Genomic DNA, 27,352 nt, shown 5'->3' with positions numbered 1-27,352 from the left:
TTAACATACAGTGTATTATTAGTTTCAGAAGTAGACTTCAGTGATTCACCAGTTATATATAACACCCAGTGCTTGTTATATCACGTGACCTCCTTAATGCCCCATTTACCCCATCTCCCCAACCACCTCCCCTCCAGCAACCCTCAGTTTGTTTCTTATGATTAAGTGTTTTTTTATGGTTTGTCTCCCTCCCTGATTTCATCTTGTTCTTTTTTTTCCCTCCCTTCCCCTATGTGCCTCTGTTTTGTTTCTTAAATTCCACATGAGTGAGATCATATAATAATTATCTTTCTCTGATTGACTTGTTTTACTTAGCATAATGCCCTCTAGTTCCATCCCTGTCAAAGACCTAAAATGTAAGAGGTGGGGCCCATGGCTGGCTCAGTTGGTAGAGCATGTGACTCTTGATCTTGGGTTTTAAAATTTGAGACCCAGGTTGGGTTTGAGATTACTTAAGAATAAAATCTTTAGGGGCGCCTGGGTTAGGCCTCTGCCTTCCGCTCAGGTTGTGATCTCAGGGTCCTGGGATGGGGCCCAGCATCGGGCTCTCTGCTCAGTGGGGAGCCTGCTTCCGCCACCCTCTCTCTGCCTGCCTCTCTGCCTACTTGTGATCTCTGTCCAATAAATAAAATATTTTTTAAAAAGGATAAAATCTTTAAAAAATGTAAGAGCCAAAACTATAAAATTCTTAAAGGGTAACATAGGAGTAAATCTTTGTGACTTTTGACTTGCCAGTTCTTAGATATGATACCAAAAAGACAAGTAACAAAAGCAACAAAGAGAAGAAATAGATCAATTGGTGTTTATCAAAATTTAAAACTTTTGGGCCTTGGGGGACATTATCAGGAAAATTGAAAAAACTCACAGAATGGGAGAAAATATTTATAAATCATTTATCTGATAAGAAACTTGCATCTAGGGGCGCTTGGGTGGCTCAGTGGGTTAAGCCTCTGCCTTTGGCTCAGGTCATGATCTCAGGGTCCTGGGATAGAGCCCCACATCAGGCTGTCTGCTCAGCAGGGAGCCTGCTTTCCCATTCTCTCTGCCTGCCTCTCTCTGCCTACCTGTAATCTCTTTCTGTCAAATAAATAATTTTAAAAAATCCTTATATCTAGAACATATAAAGAACTGTTACAACTCAATACTAAAAGACTAATCCAACTCATAACTTAAAATGGGCAAATGATATGAATATACGTTTTTCCAAAGCAAACAGACAGACGGCCAATAAGCTCATGAAAAGACACTCAGCATCATTAGTTACCAGGGAAATGCAAATCTACACTAGGATGAGATACCACTTCATATCCAGTAGGATGGTTAGAATAAAAAAGTCAGATAATAACAATGTGGAGAATTGAAAACACTCCGTGTACTGCTGGTGGAAACTGAAAATGGCCAAACTGGCAAAATGGCACTTTGCTTTTTTTGTTTTTGTTTGGGTTTATTTTGTTTTGTTTTGTTTTTGAGGGGGTGCACAATCACTTTGGACAACAGTCTGGGAGTTCCCCTGTGCCCTGCACCAGGAAAACATTAAAACTCAGACAAAATCCCAAGCCTCAGAGGTCTATCCAGACAAATCCTGATCGTGAAATCAGCTTAAGGTAAAGAAAGTCCAAAGATAATTAGAGAGCTGTAATTAGCTGTTCAATTAGTCACAGAAAATAATACAGGTCCAGGGAGGTTTGAAACATCTACTCCTCTCTGGTCCTTAAGCTAGATGCTCAACGTAGCTCCTCCCAGCTGCATTCCTTATGCTCCCTTTTAAACCTCCTCAAAGCAGTCTGGAGCGACTGCCTTACAGAGGAACTCAATGAGACAAACATTTGTATGATAAGCATGTGTACGTACATTACACAGCGCTGAGTTCTGACAAAGCTCACCTTTGATGAACTTGTCCTTATAGAGCTTCTAACGTTCCTAACATAGAGAACAGATAAACAGAAGGGAACATGCTTTGATGAAGTGCAGAAGAAATGGAGAAAGACGGTGGTTTTGCTCTTGGCAGAGAAAAGACCAGAGAAAAGAAATGCAGCACTACATGCATACAGGGTTTTCAGCTTCCCCTAAGTGGCCTCAGGTGATCTCTGAAAATGGTTTGCCAGTCACTTGACCCAGAAAACCCTACAAAATCATGCAAATCAAGAGGTTCAAATCTTCGTGCTCACTTTAAGAACTCACACGAAACTGCCCAGGCCATCAAGGGCATGCATATCTGAGAAGCCACCAGGTATCTGAAAGATGTCACTTTGCAGAAGCCACGTGTGCCGTTCCATTGCTGGCAGGTGTGTCCAGGCCAAACAGTGGGAGTGGGCACAGGCTTGAGGGCTCAAAAGCAGTGCTGGATTTTTACTGCACGTGCTTAAAAATGCAGAGCGTAATGCTGAACTTAAGGGTTTAGAGGCAGATTCTCTGGTCACTGAGCACATCCAAGTGCTATAAAGCCCCCAAGATGCAGCATAGAACTTATGGGGCTCCTGGTCAGATGAACCCATGCATGAGCTCTCCCTGCCATGCTGAGATGACGATCCTTACTGAAAAAGAGAAGGTTTTTCCCAAACCAGAAAAGGAGCTCACACAGAAGAAAAAGATATCGCAGAAGAAACCAAAGAAACATAAACTTGTGGCCCGAGATTCGATTCTGTATAAAATAAATACAGATAAGTATAGGGTTTGCGAAAGCTGAAGTGAGAGCTGGAAGGCTTTCGAAAGCAGGGCTCTCATTTAAATTTGGCTCCTCTGAGACGTGGTGTGATGAGCACCATGACTTGCACGTTCAAAATCTCCTTCAACCCTCTTCCAGCAGCTTTTCCATATTGCAGAGACTACAAGCTTTTTTCTTTCTTTTTAAAAAAAGATTTATTTATCTATTCATTTCTCTTAGAAAGAGAGTTGTGCAAGCTGGGGGAGGGACTGAGGAAGGGAGAGTGTCTCACGCCGACTCCATGCTGATCGTGGAGTCCCACTCTGGGCTGGATCTCATGACACTGAGATCATGACCTGAGCTGAAACCAAGAGTCAGACACTTAACCAACGGAGTCACCCAGGCACCCTGAGACTACAAATTTAAGGACTTTTCCCAGCCTCCCCTAAAGCTAGGTTCTGGATGTGATATAAGTCTGGCTGAGCCCTCACATTTGTGCAAGCCTTGAATCTGTAAGCAGGGTATTTGGGGATGGGGCAGGTCACGTGACACCCAATTTCCTGATGTATGTGGTCTCAAGCCAGCAGCTGTGACAGCTGCTTCCAGTTTCACAGGCAGCATCTTTTTTTTTTTTTTAAGATTTTATTTATTTATTTGACAGAGATCACAACTAGGCAGAAAGGCAGGCGGGCGGGGGGGGGGGGGGCATGGGGTGGAGGTGGGGAAGCAGGATCCCTGCTGAGCAGAGAGTCCAATGTGGGGCTCGATCCCAGGACTCTGAGATCATGACCTGAGCCAAAGGCAGAGGCTTAACCCACTGAGCCACCCATGCACCCCACAGGCAGCATCCTTAACGTCGCCCAGGCAGCAATGTTCTTGCTGGGCCATTTCTGTGGGGTGGCTCTGGGTTCTTCCTGGAAACACAGTGTAGAATCCATTTCTCCATGATTCCATAAGCCATTTAACACCCGTAACAAATGCCTTTCTACCAATCTAGCCAGAGATGATCCTGGATCAGGCTGGATACCTCCAATGGCAAGAGGCGACAGTAACTTCTGAAGGAGTGGGAGACACCACTGGGCAAACCTATGACGGGGGGACCTGCTCAATCTCTCAACTTGGTTCAGTGCCTCCCAACAAGGAGGAGCTCAGTGCCATTCCACAAGGGTTGCTGGGATAAAGAGAAGAATTATAGAAGGGTGATGCATGACCACTCTTTGTTTCAAGAAAACCCAAATAAATTTAAAACAAAATATTGAGATCTTTAATGAAGCCCACAAGGCCCGTCCAGTGTGGTTTCTCTGTGTTTCACAAGCCCGGTGGACCATTCTCCTACTTTTTCTTGTCCAGCCATGCTTACCTTTCCTTTTTCAGATTGATTATGCCCTTCTCCATTCTCAGCCTGGAACATTCTTTAACTGATGACTCCTATGTGTTCTTAAGTCAATCCTCCCATCAAATCTCAGACCTTGGGTTGTTCATGTTATGTGCTCTCTTGACATGTTCTATCTCTCTTCGTCATGAGTCACAGCCAGAATTAAATACTGATTTATGGAAGTTAAAAATAGATGTCTGCCCTGCAGACAAAGTTCAGGAGCGTAGAGCCTGCCTTATGGGCGAGCATATTCCCGACATCTCACAGTGCTTGGTCCATAGCTGGTACTCAGCAAGTGTAGTTTGAGTCAATGCACTCCATCTTCCTGGTTCAGTTTTGTTGCATCTCTGTCTGAATACGTGCCCCCAGATTGTGGCAGCGAGGGAAGATAGCCTGCAGAATCGGCCACAGGTTCCTAATACTTCTGCGTGGGAGTAACCTGCATCCCTTCCTACTAACATTTTATTGGCCAAAGCAAGTCATGAGGTCATCTACATTCAAAACAGTGATCAGGAATGGGAGAAGAACTGGAAATTTTGACCTCTTGCATCTCCCCATCTGAGAGGCTAACCTGAACATTAAGGTTGGGATGGGGGAAGTACTGATTAGTCTATAAGTAGTGGCTTGAGTTTTACTTCCTAAAGCAAGCACATTGCATTCTTTGTTCTAAGGCACATTTTCCCCCTTTCAGTTTTATTGTTAAGTTCTCTCCTGGCTAATGCGCATTCATATCTTGGCAGTCCTAAGCTCAGGGCTTTACCAGAAATGTCCCTGTGAAAATGAACTTTAGGTCAATAACAGAATTTGCTTACCCAAGCTGGCTCATCATCTATTCATTGCCTTAATGAGGACAAGCAGATTTAGTCCCTTTGTTACACATGAACTATGGGTGTACTGTTGCTTTCATTCATTTGCTTTGAAATTAGCTGTTCTTGGGTCTTTGCAGAATGGGGACTGCAGATTGCATCAACCACAAATTTATTGAACATCTGTTACCTATAATTCCTTTACTAGGTATTGAGAGGTACAAAAAAATACAATTTATGGCTCTTGTCCTCAAGGAACTAACTCCAGCTGAGGAAACAAGATGTCCCCCACCCTCCCAAATATCACCTAAATTCATGACCATGTAAATTTAAACACAGACTCAGTGGTAGGGCAATAAAAAGGATTTCAGAGGCAAGAAAATTCTACATAGTGTTGTATAGTCAGGGTCTCTGGGGGTATGTGGAAGGATATCTGTGCCTGGGGGGTGGTAGATCTCAGCAAGTAGAATATGGGTCTCCGCCTGCCCAGCACCAGGCCTAGGCTTCCTTAGAGAGAGCTTGAGAGAGCAGAGAGAGGAGCATGATCAACAACAGTGATAGGGAGGGAACATTTACCATCCATGGATGGAGAGAGGAGGCTGTCAAAGAAGCAGGGAGAAATACTGAAAGCAGGGGACTTAGCCCAGTGGGGACCTCCAGTTGGTCCAGCGATCTCAGTCCCGAGGTTGGGTGGTCCTCAGGTCATAATTGCACATGAGAATCCAGAAATTCTAGGTCATCTAGGAAGCCCAGCATTGGGATTAACATCCAAATCCCATGTCATGTCAAACATCTTTGTGTTGTGTCTGACATCCTCTCAGCTCACGGTTGCCCTGCCCATTACTGCAACAACTAGGCCTGTGCAGGCCTTACCTGACAGCACGCCTCGGCTGAACCCGAGGACTCTTCCCTGCTCTGGAGCTCTGCCGCCATTTTGAAAGATGCTGAGGAAGCGGCCCAGACATTCTTTTGTGGCCACAAGTCTCAAGTGCCAGGGACTTAACACCCCTGGGGCAAACCTTAGCCAAGAGGGCACTTGTGGGGGCATGCACCAGATACGTGCTCCCCTCCTCTCAGGCTAACAATTCTGAGGTTGTTTTATGTATTTCCACAAGGGTTCCCCAGAGAGAGTGAACCACCACTGCCTTCTTTAACACACTTTGGACTGGCTTTTCCTCCTCCCATTTCATCTTTCAGGTCCCCAAAGAAGTCCGTCCTCATGCCCAAATAAGGAAAGAAAACTCTTTAAACTTGTTCACTTCTTTCATCATTACAGTATTTACCCCTTTGCCTCAGGGTTATTTACTGAGGTTAAAAAAAGCAAATTCTTTGCTCCTTGATCTTATAGTTTAATAAGTGATAGTGGAGATCTTTTCATATTAGTACATATACATCTAATTTTTGAAATAGTATCCACTGTGTGGAATATCATAATTTATATAATCAGTTCTCTATTCACTCTTGTGATAAATACTTCAATGGGCATCTTTTGGGGGGTCATCAAAGATCCTTTACTGAACTATTTTCCTTTGTCGTTCTTAACTAGTGGGGCATTCCACGGCACCAGTGTTGAGGTTATCAGCCATCAGTGTGGCAGCCCACAGATTAGGCAGTCCCCAGGATCTTTTTAATGGTTCCAGAGAGTTCTCTGGCTAAAGATCAGTGCTGCATCTGTCAGGCAACGTTGACAATACCATCAAAAGTGGTATTTCCCCTGTGCTGAATATTTTTCTGCTTCTCCCTGTCTCTTGGCAGTTCCTTGAGGACTCTCATAATCAGGCAGAGTGAGAAGGTATCACTTCAATCAGGGCCTGTCTGTTTGGAAAGGTCATTTTCACTGTTATCCTCAGACCCTCCCAATCACCGGTTGTCTTGGTGATATCATCACCAACCTTTTTGGGAGACAGACTCAGGCTCAGACAAGATCAGACTCCTGATCTTGGGAGCCAGGCCAGATAGGCACGGACTTTCCCATGGTCACCTCAAGTACACGACTTTGATCCTGTTGGGGTGACCTGGGGTGGCAGGGTGGAGGCAGCTGGTGTCAGATGAGCCCAGAATCAGGATGACCAAAGACAACTGCATCCTCACCTCCCCCTCTGAGCTGAAAGCCAAAAGCCCAACGGAAATCTCTATGTATGTATGTGTCCTCTTTTCCCAAACTGTCCTTAATCTTCATTTTAATGTGATTTCTCCTGACCCAAATGTTGGGAGAAACATCCTAGCCTGTACTTTATTAGGATAGGCCAGGATGGACAGCCTTCAGGCAGTAAAGCTGAACTCAGGGAGTTTTGCAGGACGTACTAATGTGCCTTTATACCTGTGAGAGTTTAGCCAACTGAGAAGTTAGAACAGTGTGCACACAAGGCTACCCTCACTTCTGACACCAGTTGCAAGTTCAGGGGCACCTAGTACCCATAACTACCCTTGTGTTTGATCATTTGCTAAACTCACACAACTTACTGAAAGCTGTTATGCTCCGGTCAGGCTATAACACAACTGATGGATACTGATTGGAATCAGTTAAGGGAAGAAGTACCCAGGGCAGAAGTCAAGATTGAGTACAAAATGAACTCCCCATGAACCCATGACATTGCCACTTTCTTGGCATTGATATGACAAAATATGTAGTGAGTATTGCCAACCAAGTCTTGCCACCCCAAGCCTTGGGGTCTAGAGTTTCTATTAGGGTCCCATCCAGTGGCAGATCTTGGGTTCTAGCCCCTCGGGAGTTCACCTGATATCACAAGGCTCAACTCCCCAACCCCTATCAAGTTGTGACTCTCTGTCTGGGGCAGAGCCCTCAGGCAAACAAAAACACTCCTATCAGGAGGCTGAGGACAAAGGCCACACCTCCTTTGGGAGTATAAAGGCTAGATTCTTCACTGCACAATACCTAAAACAGAATCGAGTCCATTAAATTTTTCTGGGAAATATATAATTAATAATGTCCAGTTTCTTGGGGCGCCAGGGTGGCTCAGTCAGTTAAGCGTCTAGCTCTTGATTTGGGCTCAGGTCATGACCTCAGGGTCATGGGATGGAGCCCCATGTCAGGCTCAGCGGGGAGTCTCCTTGAGATTCCCTCTCTCCCCCTCTCTCTGCCCCTCCCCCTGCTTTCTCTCTCTCTCAACTAAATAAATAAATCTTTAAAAAATAATGTACAGTTTCTTTCCTGAGAATTATGTTTAACCAAACAAAATAGGAAGAACTATCAGTTGACTCACTAACAAAAAGTGTCCTTGACAGCAATTGGCTCAACATGTGGCAGAGAGAAAGCCATGCCAGGATACTGGTCAAATGACCCCCACCCCCACCCCCAATTCACTCTCTGCCCACACATGCCTCCTCTGGCAAACAGCAAGCTGCACTGGGACCTCATGTTTTCCCATTGGTCAGGGATCTTTGTGTATTTTAAGGGAAATAAAATCCTTAGGTTTTTGAATCATTTACAGTTAACTCATTAAAAAATTTAGCAGTGGAAATTTTGTGGTTCTCTTCTTCTTTAAATTTTGGTGGGAAAAGAGTAAAGAAGTTTCTACCAGGTACTTTAAACATTTACTATAACCACAAACCTCGTTTCAGGCCAGAAAATAATACATGATAATATTGGCGTTAATAAGATCATACAGACCATATTCTTCCAGACCTTGAGTACTCACATCACACCATAGCCACAAAACTTTCTGGGGCAATTCCAGACAAAAGTTGTCTTAGTACATTTAGGCCGCACCAACAGAATACCATAGACTGGGTGGCTAACAAGCAAAAATTTATTTCTCATGCATCCGGAAGCTGGGAAGTTCAAGATCAAGGTGCTGACAGGCAGATTCTGTGTCTGGTGAGAACGTGCTTCCTGGTCCCCAGAAAGCCATTTTTTTTTCACTGTGCCCTCACACAGCAGAAGGGGCTAGGGAGTTCTTTTGGGTCCCTTTTCAAAGGGTATTAAGCCCATTCATAAGGTTTCCACCCTCATGACCTAATCACCTTCCAGAGGCCCACCTCCAAATACCATCACACCGGGAATTCGGTTTCAACACAAGAGTTTTGAGGAATTGTAGTCAGTTAGTCTGTAGCAGAAGGGATCTCTCAGCCTTTGTGAAATGTTCCCCCACACTTCTGATCTGAGCTAATATTACCTGTGTGCTTATCTCTCCAACTAGAGTATAAAATCCAGAGTTGAAAGGTACTTCATACCTTGACACACACTGCACCTTGCCAAGCACAGAACACTTCGATAACTGCTTGGCAGAACCCGTAGTGGGGCTTCAATAAACATCTGTGGATGATGAAACAATTTAGAATTTTGTAGGTTTCTTTTGCATGTGTTTATTTATTTGATCCCCACAATGCTTATTGTTACTTTGTCCTAGGTTTGGAAAGCAGACTCCTTTACCTTCTCCCTTCCCCCACCCCGCCCCCCATTCTTTAGTTGCAAAGGACTGCACTACCAGTTCCAGTAATGCCCAGGACGAGCATGGATACCTATCAATCACATATCTTCTGTATGACACTGACAGGGTAAAATTACACAGGACTGAATAGAAATAGAAACAATCTGAAAGAACTCCTGGAGGCTGGAAAAGGAGGGATTCTGCCATGAGGAATTTGCTCTGGTTTTTAATATATTTTATTTTTTTGCCTCACTGAGAAAGTATGCAATTAACCTCAAGAACCAACGCTCAACAAAAACCTACTGACTGTTTTGTTCCTCAAATAAGCTTTATGTAATTTATACATTAACCGAAGTTAGACCTTTCCTGGAGGTGCAATCACCACCAATTCCCCAATTCTGTGGCTAGGAGCAGTATCATTTAAACACAATACTGGGTTTCCACTATGTAATTACTTTAAATTAAACCACTGGTTTGGGCAGGACTGTGAGACCACATTCTGCCCTAGAAGAGCCCTTAATGACTAACTGTTGTTGTCTAGGAAAACAGTGGAAACTCTGTTGCCATTCAAGAAAAATGTGGTCAGGGGACTGTTCCCTTGATTGCTAGAGCAACTCCAGGGTGTTTCAGTGGTCAATTTTCAGAGTATTCTGGCCATAGTAAAGATTTTTTAAATCCGGTGTTAGATACATTCTTTAAGGCTTTGGGAATAACTGTTAACTATACATATAAACATTCCTTTTTTCCTCTGGCCTCATATCCATTATTTCCAGCCTAACATTTCTGAGGCTCCAGCTGCTTTATCTGGTAAATATTTTATTAAACTGGGACAGTTGTTGACTCTCTTTCAAAGGTACTCTTGTAAAACAGGATAGATTTTTAGTGGTATGCTACGACTTACATGTGGTCCTATAAGACATGGGCTCAAAGTCTGCCCCAGAGAAGAGATTTGGGGCCAAAAAAACCCTTCCATTAAGGTCCTTGAAGTGAAAACAATTTTCATAACAACACAAAGAAGTTATTTGCTTGCTTCACTCTCATACACTCATGACTGTATAGTGGAAATTGCCAGAACTACATGACATGATGTCACACCAGATGGAATAAGAAGCAGATAGGAGAATCCAGCTGTCTTCTTTTAAGCCAGACACTCCAGAGTTTGACAAAAATGGAAACAATGCCATTCTTCAAACTAAATTTTTTGAAAAGATATTATTCATAAACATATCTTACTTACATTGGGGGAGAAATCAGAGTGGGAGATGAACCACGAGACACTATGGACTCCAGGAAACAAAGAGTTTTACCAGGTGGGGGGCGGGATGGGGTAGCCTGGTGATGGGTATTAAGGAGGGCACGGATTGCATGGAGCACTGGGTATTCTGCGCAATGAATCATGGAACACTACATCAAAAATTAATGATGTACTGTATGGTGACTAACATAATACAATAAAAACTATCTTACTTCATTAACATGTAAACTGTTGTTTTTGAACGAATTAATATTTTTTAACTTTTTTTTTTTTTTTTTGAGAGAGAGAGACTGAGTGGCAGAGGGAGAGGAAGAGACAAAGTCTTAAACAGGTTTCATGTCTAGTGCAAAGCTTGGTGCAAGGCTTGATCTCTCAACCCTGAGATCATGATTTGAGCCAAAATCAAGAGGTGAACTCTTAATCAACAGAGCCACCCAGATGCCCCAAACTGATAAATATTTTTTAAAATTCTCTTGTTTGAATTTCTTGCACAGTAAATATTGATGTATATACCCATTTAAACAAAAGTTTTTTGAGTCACTCAGTATGTGTGGACCCTGAGACCAAAAATAGTTTGAGAACTGCTGGTGTAAGGGAAATATGGCGATGTTCCTGCCATGCACTAGGAATGTGTTCCACCTTGAACAGCACCCAACACACACACCAATCAAGCTCTTTTCCAACACTTACTTAAGAAAAAAAAAACGTTTCATTCAATAATTAATATTAAACAACTCAACAAAACAATTGAAAGAAAAAAGTTCCCCAACTGAGTAACAAAGGAGGAAACCAGAGTATGTCACCCGAAAATACGCCTCTTTGAGCTTTTATGTTGAGCTGGAGGCAATAAAGCAGCAGCAAACATGGGCAAACTCTCTACCTTCCAACTTTTCTGCCTAAAGGCAGGATATGAATTCCCTTTTCTTGGAGGTGACTACAGACTCTCATCAGCCCAGAGACAGCACCAGAGAAATCTGCCAACAAATCAATTTCATCAGCTTCTGCCCCTGTATTTCCTTCCCTCGGTTTGTCTCCCTTGGAAGGCTAACATAGCTCTCCTTTGTCCTGTCATTTCTTCACACATTTATTGTTCTGCATGGAAGATACTACATAAGCAGGTGTATAAGCCCCCCTTTTTATGTAGTTTCTCTTTTTCTGAGTTTCTCTCATGCATACATAAGATATACATGCTAACAAACTTAGATTACTTTGTTTTAATTATTCTTTGTTACATTAACCCAGCTGAAAACACAGAAGGTGGAAGAAAGATTTTCCCTCCCCTATCAATATGTATTGATAAAACTACTATATAATATGTAGTTTGGATATGGGAGCAAGGAAGGAAAAAGCACAAAGTAAGAACTAAATGTAAATGATGATTTTGGTATTAGGCTATATTTGCACATGTACTCAACTGTAATTTGGACATTCAAAAAATTTTACCTCTTCTATTAGTTAAAAACCCTAGGACACTGTTTTCCTAATTTTTTTTAAAAGATTTTATTTATTTATTTGACAGAGAGAGATCACAAGTAGATACAGAGGCAGGCAGAGAGAGAGAGAGGGACGCAGGCTCCCTGCTGAGCAGAGAGCTGGATGCAGGACTCCATCCCAGGACCCTGAGACCCTGACCGGAGCCAAAGGCAGCGGCTTAACCCACTGAGCCACCCAGGTGCCCCATGTTTTCCTAATTTTCTAAACAGTCTTCATTACATAAGGCCAAGCACAAGATAGCATGTCCCTCAAGGAAATACTAAGCATTTGTAAACAAATAAATTCTTCTATTTGTGCTGCTATGGAACGATTTTTAAGATATATTCAGTGAAAATAGCAAAATCTAACATATATTTGAGTGCTTTCTACATGCTGGGCCCTACTCTAAGCATTTAATAGACATCAGCTTGTTTCATCCTCACAACAACCATAAGAGGCAGGCACCCCTGTTTGCCTCCTTGCAGAGATCAGGAAGCAGCCTCCGTGACTTTTGCCCAAGGTCACTCTGGTAAAAATGGACAGAGTCAAGACTGGACAGAGTCAAGGTTCCAGAGCCTCAGCTTTTAATAACTCTACCATACCACCACTCTGTGCTTCAAGGCACAGAGTAGCTACCTTTTGTAACGCTGAAGGGGAGGAAAGATTTATCATATTTACTTACATATATACATAAAATAGCTTGGAAAAAATAGGCAAAAGCTACTCAGGTTGATTGCCCCGAGAAGGGAAGTTGCAGTCAAAGGGCAGGGGAGAAAAGGAACTCTTTGCAATTTTGGACCTTGGGAATACATTATTTACTTAAAATAGACAATAAAATGTAAATAATAAAAACACAACCCACAAGTCCAACTTCCTTTCAAAGGGCCTCCCAGACCCTCAATTCCAGATACACCGTGCCCAACAACTGATATTTGGTTGTTGCCTCATTTTTTTTTTTTTAACACATAAGTGGTCTTACTCTACTAGATTATAAACTCCCTGAATGTCATACCATCTCAGCGCTCATAGGTCTTGGAGTTACCTGCAGGACTTAGCAAGGTGCTGGGCATTAGCAAATGCTTAATAAAAACCTGTTTATTAACTTGTAAGCCTGTTCCCAAGAAACTGCAATCTTGAACCTGAGCCAGCTTGCTGGAGCAAATTGTCTTTTGTGATGAAAATATGTGGATGGGGTCTGCAGAGGGGAAGAGGCTGGCATGGGCTGATCAGCAAAAGAGAAGCACCTGCTAACCTCTTTTCTGAAAAAGTTCGTATTCAATATCTGAAAAAAAAAATTTTGAAATTGAAGTAGTCATCATGGGAAATAGAAATCCTTTGCTGGACTCCCTACAAGTATTTTAATATAGTTTGGAAGTTTTTTAACTTGTTTACATAAAAAAGCACTGTTGTCTTTTCAACACCTGCCTTGGGGCCTCTAAGCACTTAATCCAGTTGAGAAGTCAAAAGGAAAGGAAGATTTTTCCATGATGATGTAATCTATTTGTCTCTCTCTCTCTCTCTTTTAAAATAAATTGGTGATGCTGAGCATTTGTAGAAAAATCATTTAGAATCCCAAGACACTTTATAAACGAAGCAGTGAGAGGGGTGGGTTAATATCACACAACGGAGGGGCTAGCCAAGCCTCCTTCAGGTGAAGGTGGTTGGGATGGAATAAAGGCTCTTTAGGTTTCAGTCTGGGCCTTCCCCTCTGCCCCAGATTTGTGAACTGAACTTTTGGATGATGTCTTGTATGGATCCTAAAACTGGTCATATTTTATTTTTCAATAAGAGTGTTTGGGGTTACAAAAATAGGGCTTAAGTGCTCATATAGAAAATAAGTCAGTAGGAGCAAAATAAGGCAAGCAGAGAGAGTCAATTGTCAATTATATGGTTTCACTTACTTGTGGAGCATAAGGAATAACACAGAGGACATTTGGAGAAGGAAAGGAAAAGTAAGTGGGGGGAAATTGGCGGGGGGAGACAAAAAATGAGAGACTATGGATTTTGGGAAACAAACTGAGGGTTATGAAGGGGAGGGGTTGGGTGGATGGGTGGGTGGTGGGTATTAAGGAGGGCACATATTGCATGGAGCACTGGGTGTGGTGCATGAACAGTGAACCTTGGAATATGAAAAAAAATTAAGATGCTAAAAAAATAATTATTAGGGGGGGAAAAAGAAAAGAAGTCAGTAGGCGAGAAATTTTCCCATTCTTTTGAAAAGACTCACTTAAAAGTTTCAGCGTCTCTGCCTGGGTCCCATCGATCAGTAGATAAACACGACTTATACACAAATATTAGCAACACGATGTCCCGCTCTCCAGGCATATTTATATTCTCCTAGGATCAGCAATCCTTAACTCACAGGAATGATCTCAGATGATGAACCATTCAGAAATTTCTACTTCCTCTTGAAGATTATCTTACTCTCTGAGGTCTTCTTCCTCTTAACTTTCTTGCTACAATTGCAAATTATGAGCAAAATCCTATATTTAAGTTTAGAAACTGTCAGAAGAGCACATTTTATTTTATTCAAATTTGCTTTTGAGCTTTTCACAAGAGAGCGGGTATAGTAGCCATCACTTCAAAAGCCAAGTGCTATTCTGATTTTTTTTTATTGTTTTGGAGAATAAAAGATGGGGTTTTTTTGTTGGAAAATTTGGAGCTGATTTTATGTTCAGATACTTTGAGGAGATTAAGGACAGGTCTTGACATAAACCATCATTACTTCCAACACCTGCCTTACTTTTAGGTGTTCCATAAGTTTCCAGCCACCTTTCAGAGTTATTGACAAGCACAAAGTTCTGCCATTTAGATGGGTATCAAAACAATTTGGCAGTAAGGGGTCCTCACAACTTAAACTGAATATCATAAACATAGCTGAGGGAACCTGCTACTTAGGATGGAGCCAAATCTCTACTTCAGAGCTGGTCTCAAACAGGTTACTAAACCGAGTCACTGGTGTAGCAGCCTGAGTCATTAATATTCATCCTTTGGTTTTATTGGCACAGAGAGCCAATGAAAAGGTCTTTTAAAAAAAAAAAGATTTTATTTATTCAACAGTGAGAGAGAGAGAGAGAGAGAGAGCATAAACAAGGGGGAAAGGAGAGGGAGAAGCTGAGCAAGGAACTCAATGTGGGACTCGATTCCAGGACCCTGGGATCATGACCTGAGCCAAAGGCAGACGCTTAACCAACTGAGCCACTCAGGTGCTCTGAAAACGTCTTTTTACAGTTATTTGCTTTATCAGTTTTTTTAAATTGAAGCTGATTCCCTTGTTAAAGGGAGTTCAACTTTTGCAGCTTCAGACCTCTCCTTCCTAGAAAGAAAGCAGACATGATTCTACTTCTGTATCTGTGGAGCTAGCCTGCCTGCCCCCTTGCTGAACATTGGCCCGACAAGGCCTGCTTGCCAGATTGCTGGATGGTGAAAGAGCTTGGGCTGCCAGGACACTGTTGGCATCTCCGCCCTGCTCATGGCCAAGTGCTTGGCAGGAAACAGGGCTTGAGCTCTCCAGGCTGCGGTGCTGGAGGCCAGCAGCCTGGTCTCTTCTAGGATTCCTGGCTCCTCAGCCGGCAAACGTGGAGCTCTGCCATGGCCGAGATTCTTCCCCCTCCAGCCTCCCTGTTGGGTTGGCTAAGAGAGCTATGACTAATGATCTCCTAGGTGACTATCATTTTTAAACATTGTTTATCTCAGCTTTCTTATCATCCAAGATTTCCATTTGGAGGAGTTTTGTTATGTATCTAACATATTAACTCCTAGGATGTGTGTGTAATTTATAAATAAGCATATAGAGGGGATTCATGCTTGAAAATGTTTTCTAATGGGAGTTCATAATCAAAGAAGTTTGGATACCACTGATCCAGGAGTGAAAGTTCTGGTAAGGGTCTGTGCCCTTTTCCCAAAAGCAGTTAAAAAGCTTATGTCCAAGACTCAAGAACCAATTTGAAACAGCTCCAAATAGCCAATGATGGGACAATTTGAGTACTAATACCAATAGTGGATTAAATAAATATATAAATATATTAAATAATTAGAAAGTCATGAGTTCATAATGGAACTTTTATTTTTTTATTGTGTTTTTTTTTAAGATTTTATTTATTTGTCAGAGAGAGAGAGAGAGCACACTCCCAAGCAGGGAGAGTGGCAGACAGAGGGAGAGGCAGTCTCTCTACTGAGCAAGGAGCCTGACATAGGACTTGATCCCAGGACCCTGAGATCATGACCTGAGCTGAAGGCAGATGCTTAACCTACTGAGCCACCCAGGCATCCCAATAATGAAATTTTTAAAGTCAAGTCACCGGTCCTCATTGAAAGATATTAGTAAACCAATGATTCTAAAATGAGTCAAAACTTGAATCTGTCTTTCCTGTGTGAGCTGTACCCTCACACTCAAGGAATAATAGAATTAGAATACCACCATTTGGCAAATCTCGATTGAAATAAGATCTAGGTTTTGGCTATCCGCAGCCACCATCGCAGGGGAGAACTGAACAGGACATGCCTCCTGATGGAAGATTCAACGCCGTCTTTATATAAAGTGACCTCGCCAAAATATCAAACCTGAATCAGATCGAGCATCTAAATCTAATATTTCAGGAATATGAAGCCCTGGGGAACATGGTAACACCACCAGGGGAATGCCATAACCAAAACCAGAGACTGGACAGAAAAAAATAACCTGTTTTCTTAAATACATTCCAAGAAAAAAGAAGGAAGAGGAGAACCTAGAACTTCACAGCAAGTCAGTGCACATCAACAAATGCACATACGCCACACTGGCATTTTTTGGATTCTCAACCAAACCAACTTTTTAAAAAACTATGAGACAAATCAAGGCAACTTGAACCTTGACTAGACAATAAATGATGTTTAAAATTGTGGGTGATCAAGATGCGGTCATGGTTTCACGATAATTGTTGTAGGGTCTTTCTCTCTTAGAGATATAGACTGCAGTCTTTGTGGATGAAATGATATCATAGCTGGCATTTGGTTCAGTGTATTCCAGTGTGGGGAAGGAAAAGCAGAAGGCATAAACGAAACCAGAGCATGCAAGAGTTTGTCATTGTTGCGGCTACATTACTGGTGCATTCAGGTTTATTGTTCTAGTCTATCTCCTTTAGAGTATGTTTGAAATTAGCCATAATGAGTTGTTTTTTTAAAGGCTATGCCCAACCACCATCCTCTTCTGTATTCCTAAACTGCACAACAGAGAAGAGAAAATGTTCCTCAGAAACAAGAATTTTATATGCTCTAGTGGAATCCAACAAAACTAGATAAAATGGACCAATGAGTCTCTGCTCCAATCTCACCTCTAAGGGAAAGCCAAGCAAAAGAGGCCACAATTATCCCGATGATTGTTCCATACAGGATTTCCACTCTGGAAAGGGAAATCCTGCAGCATTTAGTGCATTCCAGAAAATAATCCATACAGGAACCATGTTCTCATTGAAACAAAGGACACCCTGTTGAATGCCCTGATTGCTGCGTCAGTGCTCCTCTCCACCCCACCTCCCCTCTGGAGAGCTGGCCAGAGCAGCAATGTTGGGGATGGATTTCCATACATCTGTTCATTAAAATGTTTTTAAAAAGAGACGACGGAGTATTTAATTTCATTTGATTTGTCATTTTTTGAAATCTGCAAGGACAGGGTGCCTGGGTGGCTCAGTGGGTGAAAGCCTCTGCCTTCGGCTCAGGTCATGACCCCAGGGTCCTGGGATTGAGCCCTGCATCAGGCTCTCTGCTCCGCGGGGAGCCTGCTCTCGCCCCTTCTCTGCCTGCCTCTCTGCCTACTTGTGATCTCTGTCAAATAAATAAATAAAAAATCTTTTAAAAAAAAAATCTGCAGAGTCGTTGGGCATATAGTGGTTGCCTGTAAGTGGTCTTTGAATGAACATTTGTGCATAGAGTGTTTCATAGGATTTACACTCATGCCACAGCAGAGAGGTCAATGCAGTGATTCACCAGAACATGGTCTGGATGGAGAACACAAATTTAAGGGGCATAACTTTATCATGATAGTGGGACCTGCTATCCTTTGGTTCCCTGCTATTAGAACTAAAATGTTCTGATACTGGTGCTCTGAGGTCTTTCCTGGATATGTTAGTTGCTTGGGGCTGCTCCAACAAAGACTCACAACTGGGTGACTTAAACAACTCAAGTTTTTAGTCTCACAGTGTGGAGGCTAGTGATCCAAGATCAAGGTGTTGGCAGGGCTGGTGCCTTCTGAGGACCGGAAAGAAAAAGTTAGTTCCATGCCTTTCGCTTAACTTGAGATGATTTGCTCACACTTTTATAATACCTTGGCTTGTAGAAGCATCATTCTGGTTTCCGCCTTCATGTCCACATGCCATTCTCCCTGCATGTCTGTGTCCAAAGTTCCCTTCTTTAAAGGACAGCAGTCACTAGATTAGAGCCCATTCTAATGACTTTAATAACCTTAACTTGGGTGAGGACTTCTGTAAAACCCTATCTCCATATCAGGTCACATTCTGAGGTATTGCGTGTGGGATAGGTTAGGACTTCAACAAATAAATTTTGGAGGGGCACAATTCAACCCATAATACTGGGTATCTCCTATCTTCCCAGACCTCCCTGTCCTTGGGGACAATTGCACTAGCTTAGACAGAGTTTTCCAAGGAAGTCTCTGGGTGACAAGATCTCGATCAAGCTTCTGAAGCTTTCTCAATACGGCTGTGGTTAACGTTGCCTGTTCTGGTTCTTGGTGGCCTGGCTTTGTGGCTGTTACTTCCCTGTCACTGGAATATGCTTCTCTACTCCCTCTTCTTTCACTTCAGTGATTCTTAATGCTGAAGAAGAGTCTCTTCCTCACCAGCAAAATGCTTTTTTGGCCTAACTTCCTGTGGCCTGGATTTATACTGGCTATTCTATTCTTTGAGCTTTCTTTGAAAGGTAGCCTGCTCCTTTTGGAGGAACTTGGGAAAAATTTCCCAGATCTAGACAAATGTGGGCAGGTAATAGGGATTTCTTCTCTATTGACCTTGAGCTTTTTTTTTTTTTTTTAAGATTTTATTTATTTATTTGAGAGGCAAGGAGCAGAGAGAAAGAGAGAGAGTAGAGAGGGAGAGGGAGAAGCAGACTCCCTGCTGAACAGATAGTCTGACATGGGACTTGATCCCAGTACCCGGGGATCATGACCTAAGCCGAAGGCAGACACTTAATGACTGAGCCACTCAGGCACCCCTTGAGCTCTTCTTTAGGGACCAGTTTTCCTTCCCTCATTCAAGATGTGGTACATGATTGACTTCGCAGGGTAACCATGTCCCCGTAAATTGAAGGAAGCCTTCATCACATCTTTAAGAGTCCTCATCTTGATGGTCTTGGAGCTTTTAACTTCTCAAAATTCACTTCCCTGTTTTTCTGAGACCCTGAGGGGTCCTCATGCAACAGAAGTCCTAGTAACCTGCTAGGATATTCCAGACTCCTCACAGCTAGTGTGCAAACCAGTGGCCATCTAGCTCTCCCTATAGGATTACATCTTCACGTAACTATCACTCCTGCTGTTTGTGGTCTCTGCCCAGAGCAAGCAAACAAAGGAAAGCCTTGTCCTTTTGGATATAAAATATTCTTCCAACCTGATAGGCTACATTCTTACTCACAGTACTTCCAAAGTTAGAGCTAGAAAGAGGACATCCATGGATTCATGTCCCCTTAGCTAAAGAGTGTCAAGCGACATTAGCACAGAACCTTAAGGAACTTATACTCCCCTTGTGTTTTCTGAGAGGGGACAGTTATAGCCCAGGTCACCAGACAACAGTAATAATTGCGTGCTGAGATCTCAACTGAAAGAAGAGAAAAATGAATAGCCTGAGGCCGCAGGAGTACCAAGAAAAGGCCCAGAGCCTCCAATGGCAAAGACCTAGGGGAGCTGGAGCAGGGGTAGGGAGTGGGAGGGAAGGTGCTCTGCTCCAATCCACTCAACTCCAACCTAAGGCAGTGGGTGAGAGTGAGAAGCTTGTAAAGCCAGACAGACTTGGGCTCAATTCCCAGCTGTCTCTAACCAGGAATTCGAACTCACCTGTGTCCTTGCCTTAGCACTCTTGTTTATAAAATGAGAGTCATAAACTAGTACCAGCTTACGGGTTTGTTGTGACGAACACACGAGGCAGTGTATGAGAAGTACTTGGCACAGGACTTACTACAGGGTAAGGACTCAATAAATGTTAGCTCTCAGCGTTACTGTTGTATGAAGTCCAAGGCTCTGTTCTGCTGGAGGAACAGAGGGGACTCCTTTAGCACGAGCCGCCTGCATTTATGGACAAAGAAGTCCCTCTCTCTGAACTCCAATCAGCCCTCTGAGGTCAGTGTTACCCTATGAGAAAAACCTGCTGCATGTTTCCCACAAAGGCCAGGCCAAAACTTTCGAATTTCTCTGGCATGTTGTAAGGTGGACATGCATCGTCCAATGTCACATTTCAGAATCTGCCCGTCTTTACACCTTCGACAATTCAGTGGAATGCGGCTCCCTCCTCAGTCTCACCAAAGAAAATGAAACATCCACAAAATCGAAACCATGTCCCAAAAGGCATGCCTCGAAGGACTTGAACCCAAACGAGATCTCTCTAATGGAGGGCAGTTACCCAGGCAGCCTTCCCTTCGGGAGTAAGAAGGGGGATATTCTAGATGCTGGAGCTTGGGGAGGGGTTTGGGGGTGGGGAGGGGAGGCTGTTGCCATGGTTTCTGACCGGGCGTAGAGGCAGCAATACCATTTTTGCCCCATAATAGATGGAAAAGGTAAGGTCTCACCCTTGTTACTCTTAGTGTGTCTTTAGAAGGGTGATTAGTAGATGAGCGGAAAGTGGAAAAACTAGCCACAGGAAAAAGGGATGCATTCGCCTACGGATGGAAGAGAAAAATTACTTATTTTTTTGTTGTACCTAAAGAATTCATAATTCAGCCAGAAAATTACTTGACATACCGGCAGTTGCTCGTATATTGCAGCTGACTCCTCTTCTTGACGGATTGGTTTGAGCTCTGCTGGCTGGGCCCAGTGTCTCCTCCGCGCGCTTCTTCAATGGGTCCAACGCGGGGAAGCGACTTGGATAATCAGCACGGTCACCAGCTGCAGCTTGTTTTTGCTCTGAAGCATGTTCCTTCTTCCAGCCCAGAGAACCTGGGCTTGCAGCCCCAGGTGGGGCACGATGAAACAGCAAACATTTGGACAGGATTTGTCCCTATTACGTCTGGGGTGACTTTGTTTAGTTAAAAGTTGGGGACGTCTGGTTCTCAGATTCAGTGTGTGACTCTCTGCTGCAGTTTGGACCAGAGAACTAAAAGGGAGACACCACAAAAAAATGAAAATGAAGTACCACTTGTGTGAAACGAGGACTCCTGTGTTTCGGTGTGTGTGTTGGTGGGGGAGAAGGGGGGAGATGTGACCCAAGGAGGCTGCGTTTGCTGGATAGTAAGTGCCATGCCTGATTTTCCTCAACAAGTCCCACATTTTCAAGCATTTCATCTTTCACTGTTTTCTAAACTTTGACTCAAAACCACAAGGTAATTGGACCTTTCCTTTAGGTGATGGGTTTTATTTATTTATTTTTTATATTTTATTTATTTGACAGAGAGAAGTCACAAGTAGGCAGAGAGGCAGGCAGAGAGAGAGGGAGAAACAGGCTCCCCGCTGAGCAGAGAGCCCGATATGGGGCTCGATCCCAGGACCCTGAGATCATGACCTGAGCCGAAGGCAGAGGCTTAAACCACTGAGCCACCCAGGCACCCCAGGTGATGGGTTTTAAAACCTCCAATCTGTTGTAGGAAACATGACTGACTGGGTGGTAAGGACAAGGAGTGTGAACATTCAGGTTGATTCCCTGGGGTGAGAACTCCAGTTTCTAGAACTATACGCAACACCAGGTGGCTTATTCCTTTTGTCAGGATTAGCTTTTCCAGATACCATCCTTATAAGCATCTTTAAGAGTCCACTGTAAGTGGCACCTAAGGCAAGCTCTCCCTTTAGCTGCTGAATATGTTTGTCACACTTAATCATGTCCCCATGATTCCAGAAGACATGAAAAACCAGCTGGCTTATATCTGCTTATATTGAAAATGTTTTATTTAATTTTTATGTGTGTTTATATTACTTTATTTAATATCTTAATTGATTACACATAAAAATATTTAAATTGTATTTAATATAGTAACATGTTTGGAATATTTTTGACTTTTAAAGATATATGACATTTTGAAATTGAGACTAAATGAGTACACTGTCCATATTAAGATATTATGAGATTTAGATGTATAATGTAGATTTATAATGTAGATTTAGATGTATAATGACTAAGATTGCAGCATGATAGGAAATGTTGATTTGGTGACTTGAATAGCATAAATGGCATTGCTATTCATAATGTGATTTTTTTTTTTGTAATGATGATCAACTCTCAACAAAATGTAGAACAGAAGACAACAATTTTCTCTCAACTTACATCATAGTTGAATACCTGGAAAAGTCAGTGTATTTCCAAAAAACCACACAAGAGAAAGCTTTGTGTTTCATGCAGAGTTCTAATTCTGAGCTTTACTAATTATAATTTATCTTCGTGAATTCCCGGTGAAACACTTAAAAATTGGGTATGAGGTAATACAGTGCTTTGTTGAATGGGACGATCCACACATTGCAGGATGTCTTCTATCTCTGGGAATATCCATAAATTCCATAATGCTCTCTAAACAACCGAACAAACAAAAAACCTTCAAAAGGCTTCCACAAAGTCCCTGTGGAGGCATCATTGTCCCCAGTAAGAATGCCTGGTTTAAGATCCCTGCTAGTTCTAAAATGTGGTGGTTCTGTTTATGTACTTTACTTCCGAACTTAATTTAATTAATTTTAATGCCTAGTGTGTGATTTCCCATTCAGGGTGGCAAAGACAAACACGTCTTGTTCCTTTACAATGACTTCCCAGTGTCTCCCTAATGTCTAGCACAGTCCCCGATACATAGTAGATACTCAGTAAATAGTTCTGAATGTGAGCAGACATCCAGGGAGGGGACTCAAGCAGTACAAAACACCATTCTTTCCCTGACCTTCTAACTGGAGGCAGCAGCCATTTCTAATACATTATCATTGGTAAATGAGGAACAACACGTGACAACAAAATAATGTTGGTGCAAAATAAGAGTTCATTCAGGGTGCATCTTCTGGTAGAATCTGTAAGGGCAATAAAGTGATAAGAGATTACTGAGGCACCCAGGGAGGAAGGTTTTGTACACTCTATGGAATTGGAGCTGGACCCTGAAGGAAGGGTTGAACTTGGGTGAGAAAGGAGGAAGGCTTTCCAGAGAAATGGGGAGGAAGCGGAGTTCAGAGTCAAGCAGGGTGCAGGGGCCAGATTTAGAAAGACTCTGAATAGCAATTATTGGAGACCTACTTAAAAGCTTTCAAGGAGAGGCCCAAGTTATACGCTATTCTAGAAACCCAAGCAGAATGTTGGGGGGGTGTGGAAGGAGTATGGATGTTTGAGGGCAGAAGTGGTCTAAGCAGCATTGTGCTGGGCCAGCTTGCAACAACTCAAAAGAGCTGATTATAAAATTATGAGGGATTTTCATGTTGGTTGTTAAACATACCCGTTATTAAAAATTGAATCACATAGACTCAAAATTGAATCCATTATCTTAAAAATAAACATAATACATACTCAAAACTTATCACTTCCTAATTATTTTACCACATTTTACTATTTTCTATGGTTTTGAGATGATTTACATATACTTATCAGAATGATGGAAACAACGTGTAACTATGGGCCTCTGTGCCTCTCTTCAGGGACAGTGGTGGCTCGAGACCTGCCATGGCTGTGAGGATGGATGCCATAGAATCAGAGAATGCTATGAATTAGAGCTTGATACATTGCTTTGTTGATCGTAGACTTAAGAGGGTGATGGAGGAAATGTTAATAATCCAGATGGAAAGCGAAGTGTCATGTCTCTGAGAAGCCATTACTTAGAAAATAGCACAAAAAATTGAGAAACTATTCTTTCAATATTTATATTTTTTTCCACTTTATTGAGGTATAATGGACAAAATTATAAGATATTTAAATGTTCAATGTGATGATTTGATAAACACACAGGTTGAGCAAGTAGTCTCCCTATCAGGTTAATTAACCTATCCATCATCTCACATATTTACCTTTCTTGGGGGTGGCGGTAAGAGCATTTAAGTTCTATACTCTTAAAGAATCCAGACTATGCAATACCATGTTATTAATCATAGTTGTTATGTTTTACATTAGATACTCAGATTTTATTCAACCTAAATGAAAATTCATACCCTTTTACCAAACTTTCCCTATTTCTTTCCCCTTCCAGCCCCTAGCAACCACTTTTCTACTTTCTGTTTCTATGAGTTTGATCTTTTTTTCTTTTTCAGTTCTACATCTAAGTGATACCAGGCCATAATGGGGGAAAGTCATATATCTGGTTTGGGGCTAAGAACCAGAATATATAGAGAACTCCAGCAACAAGACGACAACAACAAACAAACCCAAGCAACTCAATTAAAAAATGGGCAAGGGACTTGAACAGACATTTCTCCAAAGAAGACAAACAAATGGCCAATAAGCACATGAAATATGTTCAACATCACTTATCACAGGGGAAATGCAAATCAAAACTACAATCAGGTACCCTTTCACACCCAGTAGGATCACTGTTGTAAAACACACACACACCTCTCCACACACAAGACAGAAATAGCAAGTGTTGGCAAAGATGTGGAGAAATTGGAATCCTTATGCCTTGCAGGCAGGAATCTAAAATAGTGCAGCTGCTGTGGAAAACTATAGAGTCGTTCCTCAAAAAGTTAAAAATAGAATTACCATATGATCCAGAAATTTCCCTTCTGGATATATACTCAAAAGAATTGAAAACAGGGTCTTAAAGAGATATTTGCACACCCATTTTCATAGTAGCATTATTCATAATAGCCAAGGGTAGAAGCAACCCAAAAGTCCATCAATGGATGAATGAATTTTTAAGAGGTGGTATAGACATACAATGGAATTTTATTCAGCCTTGAAAAGGGAGGAAATTAAACTTGAGGACATTATGCTTAGTGAAATAAGCCAGTCACAGAAGAACAAATACTGTATTGATTCCACTTATATATGGTACCCGGAGTAGTCAAAATCATAGAAACAGAATGTAGAATGGTGGTTGCCAGGAGTTGAGGAGAGGGGGAGAAGGGCAGGAAGGGGAGTTTTTAAAAGGGAACAGAGTTTCAGTTTTGCAAGATGAAAAGAGTTCTGGGGATTTGTCATACAACAATGTGAATGAACCTGCTGCTAAACTGTGTGCTTAAAAATGGCTAAGATGATACATTTTATGTTGAGTGTACTTTACCACAAGTTTAAAAAAAGATATTTCATGCCATGTGGTACTCATAAGAATGATTCATTATTTAGGTATAAAATATAGACATCCAAGACTCCTTTGCAACAGGAAGCTGTTCATTCCAGAAGTCAGAGCACTAAGCTGGAATGAGGGAACCTGGGGCCACTTCTGGTTTCATCGATGATGCAGTGCACGTGAAATGCAGTTATAGCATTATTGTGCCTTTTGAGGATTTGATCAATTGTTATCACTGCTTTCAAAGAAACTGTTTTAGGTATGAATGGGATAATAGTTATAAAACGACAGTGGTGCCTTACCAAAAAGAAGACTGTAGAAAAGAAAAAAGCCACCCACTGGGTGGCTCAGTCGGTTGAGCATCTGACACTTGGCTATAGCTCAGGTCATGATCTCAGGGTCATGAGTTTGAGCCCTGAGTCAGGTTCCTGTGTTCAGCTCAGTCTGCTTGAAAGTCTCTCTCTCCCCCATTCACCCGCTCTCTCTCTTTCTCATAAATAAATAAATAAAATCTTTAAAAAAGAAAAAGTATATCACTGGTATTATTATGCTGCTACTGTAAACATTTTTACATTGTTAAAAAGAAATCTTTCCATTTAACTGGTCAGGGCTAAATATCTATTAATGATAGGCCGTTTGTCACAGCAAGTAATATTCAGTTTCCAGAAACCAATCTTTAAAAGCCTGCTTTGTACAACTGTTGAAGTCTATCATTACAAGGATTTATTCTTGGCACTGAATCCTGGAGCTTTGGCTAATAGCAGTCAACTGAGGTAATTCTAGCTTAATTTTGCAAGTGTTCTAACGGCAGGAAAAATATGTTACTCATGAATCATAATGACACTCAGCAAAAGAGCTCAATATTTTATAGAGCTTTAAGAGCATGGCAACTGTAGTTCCCATTTTCCACGATCATCCTTTGTGGGGAATAGTTTTATTATTTAGAGAAATGAAAATAATTTTTGGAATCAAATTCCATTATACCTAATCCCCACATAACAAAAATATGTTCAATTCCAGAAGTTTTGTGACGTGGCCAAGTAGTCTAGATCCAAATTTCCTGGAAGAATTGTTAATCCTGTAATCTTGGTGCCAAAGAAAATATCACCACTAGAAACCCAGTTTACAAATGCAATTGTTTTAATGATCCTTTCAAATTAATTTTCCTGTTTGAAGATGAAATGCTATTTCTTTCTGTTTGCTAGTCTACTCTCTTTTCTATACCTTGCCAATTATTTTTTGTATTTAGTTCTTATGCTATATCTATAGTGAAGAGGAAGGAGCAAATGAATCATGTAGCAGGAACAAGGGTCCTTTGTAAAAAGGAGGGGATGAACATATATATGCTAGAAGCAAGAACCATGTCTCTGGCATACAGTTTTCATGGTGCTTGACATTTTTTTGTTGTTGTTTTGTTTTGTTTTTAAAGCTTTTTTTTTATTTATTTATCTGACAGAGAGAGAGACCACAAGTAGGCAGAGAGGCAGGCAGAGAGAGAGGAGGAAGCAGGCTCCCCGCGGAGCAGAGAGCACGATGCGGGGCTCGATCCCAGGACCCTGAGATCGGTGCTTGACATTTTTATGGCCATTAAAAAGCATTATTTAAAGGGTGTCCGGGGGGCTCAGTCAGTTAAGCGTTGGACTCTTGATTTTGGCCGAGGTCATGATCTCAGGGTCATGAGACTGAGCCCTGCATCTCCTTTGCACTGGGTGTGGAGCCCGCTTAAGATTCTCTCTGCCTCTCCTCTGCCTCCTCCCCCAACCCCGCAGAGCATTATTTAAGATCAAATGATGTTTTGAAAGCACAGTGCTGTGCAGAAAACACTTTTTTTAAAAGATTTTATTTATTTATTTGTCAGAGAGAAAGCGAGCGAGAACAGGCAGACAGAGTGGCAGGCAGAGGCAGACGGAGAAGCAGGCTCCCTGCCAAGCAAGGAGCCAGATGTGGGACTCGATCCCAGGATGCTGGGATCATGACCCGAGCCGAAGGCAGCCGCTTAACCAACTGAGCCACCCAGGCGTCCCAGAAAACAATTTT

General features: G+C 42.1%; 1 pseudogene; it reads left to right on the top strand.

Moving 5' to 3' along the window:
• The first annotated feature begins 2,093 nt into the window (after positions 1-2,093).
• LOC123940695 lies at positions 2,094-2,686 on the top strand (annotated as a pseudogene).
• Positions 2,687-27,352: the final 24,666 nt, after the last annotated feature.

The sequence above is a fragment of the Meles meles genome, chromosome 4 (assembly GCF_922984935.1).
Source record: "Meles meles chromosome 4, mMelMel3.1 paternal haplotype, whole genome shotgun sequence".
Lineage (NCBI taxonomy): Eukaryota > Metazoa > Chordata > Mammalia > Carnivora > Mustelidae > Meles > Meles meles.
This window is presented reverse-complemented; position numbering and strand designations above follow the sequence as displayed.